The sequence below is a fragment of the Mytilus edulis genome, chromosome 3 (assembly GCF_963676685.1).
Source record: "Mytilus edulis chromosome 3, xbMytEdul2.2, whole genome shotgun sequence".
NCBI classification, from domain to species: Eukaryota; Metazoa; Mollusca; class Bivalvia; order Mytilida; family Mytilidae; genus Mytilus; species Mytilus edulis.
Window position 1 is genome coordinate 8,295,402 of NC_092346.1, and position 6,859 is coordinate 8,302,260.

The 6,859-nt window shown below is 30.5% G+C and overlaps 1 long non-coding RNA gene across 1 annotated transcript; it reads right to left on the minus strand.

The window, feature by feature from the left end:
- Positions 1-5,136: 5,136 nt before the first annotated feature.
- On the minus strand, positions 5,137-5,352 carry LOC139514166 (uncharacterized). The gene is made up of 2 exons (XR_011662577.1): positions 5,229-5,352; positions 5,137-5,197 (listed from the first exon to the last, which is right to left on the minus strand). It is a non-coding gene; the product is annotated as an uncharacterized lncRNA (long non-coding RNA).
- Positions 5,353-6,859: the final 1,507 nt, after the last annotated feature.

Here is a 6,859-nt window from a genome sequence, read left to right on the forward strand (position 1 = left end):
GAATTCTTTTTTACTTTGCAAAATCATGGTTGAACTTCAGCAAGACAATAAAAAATTGGGCTTACCAATTTGAACTCAATTTACTCCACATCGTTTAACATATTTCCTTTTTCACCTGATTTACATTATACACATAGTAGTTCTAACTACTTAGACAGGAAGTGATGGAGATAAATGCTGCATGATAACTAGGCAAAGCACATGTGCAGAAATCTGCTGTTCATGGTTATGACACAACACTGTCAAGAAAATATATTTCATATTAATCCCCTCCCCCAAACCAAGCAAATATATCATAATTAGCAGTAAAGCACCTACTTCTTAAAAGTTCTGTATTTTAATTAAAATCAAGTTTACTGAAATATATAAACTTGAAAAATGAAGCAAAAATTTTTAAATGCTATTTAAGATTATTTAGTATATTTATAGAGGTAGCAAGTTAGACTTCAAAAGAGCATTTATTCTTTGTACAAGTGAGAAATCATTCAAGTGGTAATTAAAAGCTAACAAAAAATTTCAAATATTTCATGCAATTTTACAACTACTTCATACCGCATATTTGGTCAAAGCTTGTTACGATCTTGGGATAGGAGAAGACAGCCTGGACTGACATTTATTACTCTTTAAGCAGATGATCATAGTGGCATACAGTTTTCCTTCCACATACAACAGATCTTCAAGAACATGTACGAATGCAACTGAAAATCAACCCCACCCGAGGTATATAGATATTTATGATCACACAAAAATATTAATACAAGTGTTGCTGTTATTTGCCAAAACTTATATTTCTATATGGTTTAAAACTTCAGATACATATTGCAAACTTAAGCATTATCTTTGATGTTAAACATGCGTAAAAGATTTTTTTAAAGATAAAATTATCAGAAATACAAGAATTATAAAACAAACCATGACAATCAAACATTTACAATAGCATGTTTGTCAAAACTATAAATTATAACTAATTAATCTGTATATCAATAAATGTGTTCTTACTTTCAATACAGTATACATTTTACATCGATGTTCTTTGCCCAATGAGGATCTTTTAACATACTTGACAACCTTTTCTGTGCTTCCAATCAAGAAATTTAACTTGCATATTTTCACATGTTAAACAGCATTCAATCTGTTAAGTCCCATAGGTTTCTTTTATACTTAACTTAAGCTAGCAAATCACAAGCTGAGTCTTCCTATTACCAAAGGTATCACTGACAAAAGATATGATTAGTTGCCCTTTTCCATCAAATTTCCCACTTTTAGGTAGTTTGATTCACAAAAAAAATTGAATACAAGTTGAGAAACCTCCCACATAAAAATATGATTTATGAAATTATTATGAAATTAATTGATTTTAAATTAATAATGATTTATATTTCATTTGAAAATCAAACACTAAATAAAATACAGTACAACACAAAATAAGTTATAATGGTTACCAGGTCACTCTTGGGGTCACTGATCTATTTTCTTATCTCTCAACATAGTCATTTCCTGACAATAAACTATAAATGATTAAAAGTACACAAACCCCCACCCAAATTTGTTTTTAGAAAATCAAATCCTCATTTGCCTTTAAATTCATGTCGGACCTGAAAACAAACTTTAAAAGCTGGATTCCTAAAATTTTTAATCTATATAACCCATAAAAAATCTATTTTCTTTGTAAAATTAGTTGCTGAAACAATGAAAGGAAAGAAATTACCATTCACAAGAATTCATCATAAATCATGAGATCAACACAGAACAATAAGATTCAAACACAATACCTGTAAAATTTATCTTCGTTTTAAAGCAACAGGGTCAGATGCTGGCCAAATACGACCACAGAGATTGTTCCTTTTAGAACTGGTCACGGAAAGGAGTACATGATAATATCGCTATCTGTAGCAATTAAAAAATATATGTATTCCCAATCCCCCCATTATGATTATAAAGTTAACTACAAAATTACTGTATACTTCCAGTACCTTTATGCTTAAAAGATATTTCTTCAATTTTTTCAGAAGTGTATCAAAATTTGAATTAATTAGACCTTTTTATCTGATAATCATGTTACTGTTATTATTAATATTTAATTTAGGTCAAATATTTTTTGCATTAATTCTACATTTAATTTCTTTGTCAACACACATTTTAAAAAAATAAATTCTGTAAAGTTTCAACAGTTCTATTTTACTTAAACAAAAATGCCATTTAGAAAATGGGCTTACCAACTGAACTCAATATTACTCCACATCTCTGTACAGATTTTGTTTCTTCTCATTATACACATGGTATCATCTTCATTAGGGTTATTACTAAATGGGACTCCATTCCAGGAGATGTGCTGTATTATACTGGGTCAAGTGCATGTGCAGAAATCTGCTGTTAATGATCACCACATTCACTGCCAAAAAAGTCTATTGCATATTAATCCCCTCCCCCAAACTACAACTGTAGACTAATGCATTTATATAGTTAGCAGTTAAGCATACATTTATAATACTGTACTTCAGAACATTAATTTATTGATGAAAATTGAAAAAGCTACTTGAAGATGATTAAGTATATTATAGGAAGCAAGGTACACTTCAAAGGTGCATTTATTTTTGTACAGGTGAGAAATCCTTTCAAGTGTTATTAAACAGCTAACAAAACTTCAAATATTTCATGCAAATTTACCAACTACTTCATACCGCAGATTTGGTGAAAAAGCTTCTAGCATGGAACATCTTGGGATAGGAGAGAAGACAGCCTGGACCGACATTTATTACCCTTTTGATTAGAGTGGCATACAGATTTCCCTCAACATACAACAGATCTTTGAGGACATGGAAAATGCACTGAAAATCAACCCTTCCTGATGCATAGATATTAACAATCACACAACAATATTAATACAAATGATACTGTTATTTGCCAAAACTTATATTTGTATATGATATAAAACACCAGACAAATGTAGCAAAATAAGACATTATTTTTCCTGTTAAATATGCTTTAGACAACTCTATTAATCAAGTAATTTGTGATATGTATGCATTGTATAAGAATTTAAAAAAAAACATGACAATCAAAATCTACAATAAAATATTTATCAACAGTCATGACTGTAAATTACCAATAAATTTGTATATCAATAAATGTGTTCTTACTTTCAATACAGTATACATTTTACATCAGACTTCTCAATCCCATAATGATCTTTATAACATACTTGACAAACTTTTCTGTGCTTCCATTGTTGGAATATAAACTACATATTTTCCCATATCATTACTAAATTGGACTCCATTCCAGATGTGCTGTATCACAACTGGGCCTAGTGCATGTGCAGAAATCTGCTGTTAATGATCACCACATTCACTGCCAAAAAAATCTATTGCATATTAATCCCCGCCCCCAAACTAGACTATTGCATTTATAGTTAGAAGTTAATCTATAATTTATTTACATTAATATACCTTGAAAATATTAACTTCAAAAGTAAGCAAAAATTGAAAGGCTAATTGAAGATGATTAAGTATACTATAGGTAGCAAGATAACTTCAAAGGTGCATTTATTCTTTGTCCAAATGAGAAATCAAACAAGTTGTATTAGAAAGTTATAAACAAAACTTTTTAAATATTTCATGCATTTTTACAACTACTTCATACCGCAGATATTTTGTTAAGCTTCTATATTATCTGGCGTTTGGATTGAAGGAGACAGCATATATCTGGATAAGGACTATTAACCTAGCTTTAATCCCTTTCCTCTTACTACCATAATGGCATGTAGATTTCCCTCAACACACAGCAGGTCTTGTTATGAAAACAATGAAACTGCCCTGAAAATCAACCCCTCCCATTTGCATACCAGCATGTATATACATTCACAAAAATTTTGATAATATTTAAGTATTAATTACTGTTATTTGATTATATCTATATTTTCAAAGTGAATATAAAGCATTTCAAATGTCTTTTACAAAAAAGAAACCATAATTTTTTGAACACATGCTTAATGTTTATCAAATCAAAAAAGTTTCAGGCAAATAATTGTTTCAATGATACAGACAGACAACAAACACTACCTCCAATTTTTGGTTCACTGTACAGGCTAGCGATTCATCAAAATATGCAAGCTTCACATTCATTCAGCATCTTGATACAATGACAGCACTATAAAGAGCGAAGTGATTAATCCCTCCCAAACCCTCAAGATTTACATCTATAAACCATCGGACTTCATGCAACATCCATAATTTAAAGTTGTGAATATATATATTTAAGCTCAAGTTATTAAGAAACTCATACTATAGCAATTATAATTATAACTAAAAAGAAAATGTTTCAACTCAAAGAAATTTCTTGTTAGATTGAAAAGTGCATTAATTAATTATTTGATTCTGCAATGTTGTCAAGATTATAACTTGAGACCTGTATTAACTTCATGATTAAGCTTGGAATTAAAATTTTGGAACATCTAATTAACGAACACTAAAGAATGCATATTCATGGATATAAATACTAGTTTCTTCTTGAAATGGCCACCTCTTCTTCCAAATCTTAAACCTGTGAATTCTTTACAGCTTTTAAACTGCTTCTTTTAAAAGAGCCTCCCGACTGTTTCTATGAAAAGAAATATTTGTTGCCTGAATACATGAACACATCTTCAGGCTTGGTAAATGGAAAACAATATATAAAAAGCCTCAACTTAGCTTCATCAAATTCAGTAATGGGTCTAAATGTTGATAGTGGTTCTGCAATTAAAACTACATTTTTTCTCCTGAAAATCGGTTTCATTCCATTTCTTTTTCTCAAAAGCTTTGAATCAATTGACACTATTCATCTTTTCCTTAAAAGGCTAAAAATGTTGTGTAGTTCAGTTGTATGCTAGCATATATACATTTCTGTTTGAATTGGAAAAAAATTAAGTTTGTTTTTTAACATCAGTTACTGTAATGCAAGGGTTCTTTGTCGAAATATCAAATTGTGAACACCCAATCGCTTAACCTAAAAATATTACCCTGTCCAACAGTAGATCTGTTGTCTGCTAGAACTTCAAAAAAGAAACATAAATCCATGAGTTCAAGTTACTTCCCTTTATGACTTCCCTCTGCAAATATTGGTTACACCTTAAAACAGGACTTTATATATCTTATGATATTGTTGATTAGGTTAGCAGAGTTTTATCTTCCATTGGTGCTTTGCAAAGTCAGCCTTGTACCTCATATGGAAGTGCAAAGTCAGCCTTGTACCTCATATGGAAGCATCTTGATTAGTTTTGCCTATTTTTATATTCCCTTTGTTAGTGAAGTCTTGCAAATTCTAAAATTATAATTTGTTATTAGAGCCACAATTGCTCGACTATGTGATGATATAATTCTATAATTAGTCCTTTGGGTGGCTTTTCTTTCCCCTTCTTTTAAAGCTTTGTTGTTTATATGGAAGCACGTCTAAAATTAAAATAAATTTCTACTAGGTACATGTTGGTACATAATCCATCTTGATATTGAAAACATCTGCATTTTATATTTAACTTTAAGCATTAGACTTGAAACTGGATCTGAAATATGACAATCTTCTAAGACGCTTTAATTTGAATACAAGTTGATACAACTCTAAGCTGTGTCCTATTATCTTCTAATGGGTTTTGACCAATGTGATAAAATTTATATTGCGATACCTTTCATTTTCTTTACTGATTTCAAGTCGCTTTGGGTAGATATTTCATAAAGAGCGCATCCACATGGGCTGTTGGTTATGTTCAACTGTATTAGAAATGTGCAATGATAAAAATATTTTAAAAAGTCCATGCTCGAGCTGAAATTGTATTTCTTTTTGCATCTAATAGGGATTTGGTTCCTATATTTGATCAAGACATCTGAAAATTTTACTGGATAAAACTGCAAAGGTACTTCTATCCTTTTTCAAAATATCAAACACCAGAACTTTTCTTTTTAACATCCAAACCTGAAAGAAATCCCATTGCAGTTGTGGTCTCTTCTTAAATAAATCTTTTTTACTGCAAAAACCTTTGACATCATTTGAATATAATTTGGAAATAAAGTGGTTTTGTTTAGTTCAGTCTTCTTTTCCTTGGTTTTATTTGGGCAAACAGCACATTTAAACTAGTCTTCCTAGAATATTAAGAATTTTTTTTTTTTTTTTTTTTGTCCTGTTTAAGTTGACTGAATGCAAAGAAACCTTTTGATAATTTCATTACATCTAAAAATCTGAAATAGATGAACCAATTAATTTCAACCAATAAGAATCCTGAAGAATCTACTCGTGTTGACTGGCTTTTAGAATCATCTTGAAGGGTTTCTCAATCTGGTAACCTAAATAGATGGTTTGCAAAAATTGACTTCAAATGAATTCAATCCAAAAATTGATCTATTCAGCAGGAGATACATGGCATTATCCATTTACTTTGAAAAGGTGGAGCACTGCCTCACAAATGCTTAATTTTACCTCAGATCTGTTTGAATTTGGATTAAAGCAAAGGACATATTAATCTGGAAGAAATCTTATCCTTGAAGTCTGGACTGCATTGATTACAGGAAGCCTGAATAAAAGGTATGAAAATTACAAGTATTTAAACGCCAAGAAGTATTATCCATTTACTGCAGAATGCCGTTTATGGTCAAGCCTTGCCTCACAAAATGCTGAATTTAACACTAGATTTACGACATTTTAAGCTGAAAGGAATCCCGTCTGCATTTTCCCAAACAACATCTGAATTGCTAAAACCTTCATAAATTTTGTAAATGACCTATTTATACCTATTAATTTGGTGCAATCCTTATTGCCCGTCAGTTTTTTTCAGGGTTCACTTGCATCTAATCAATTACTTTGAGTTTGTTGTTAATCTATGTAGTTTTTATAT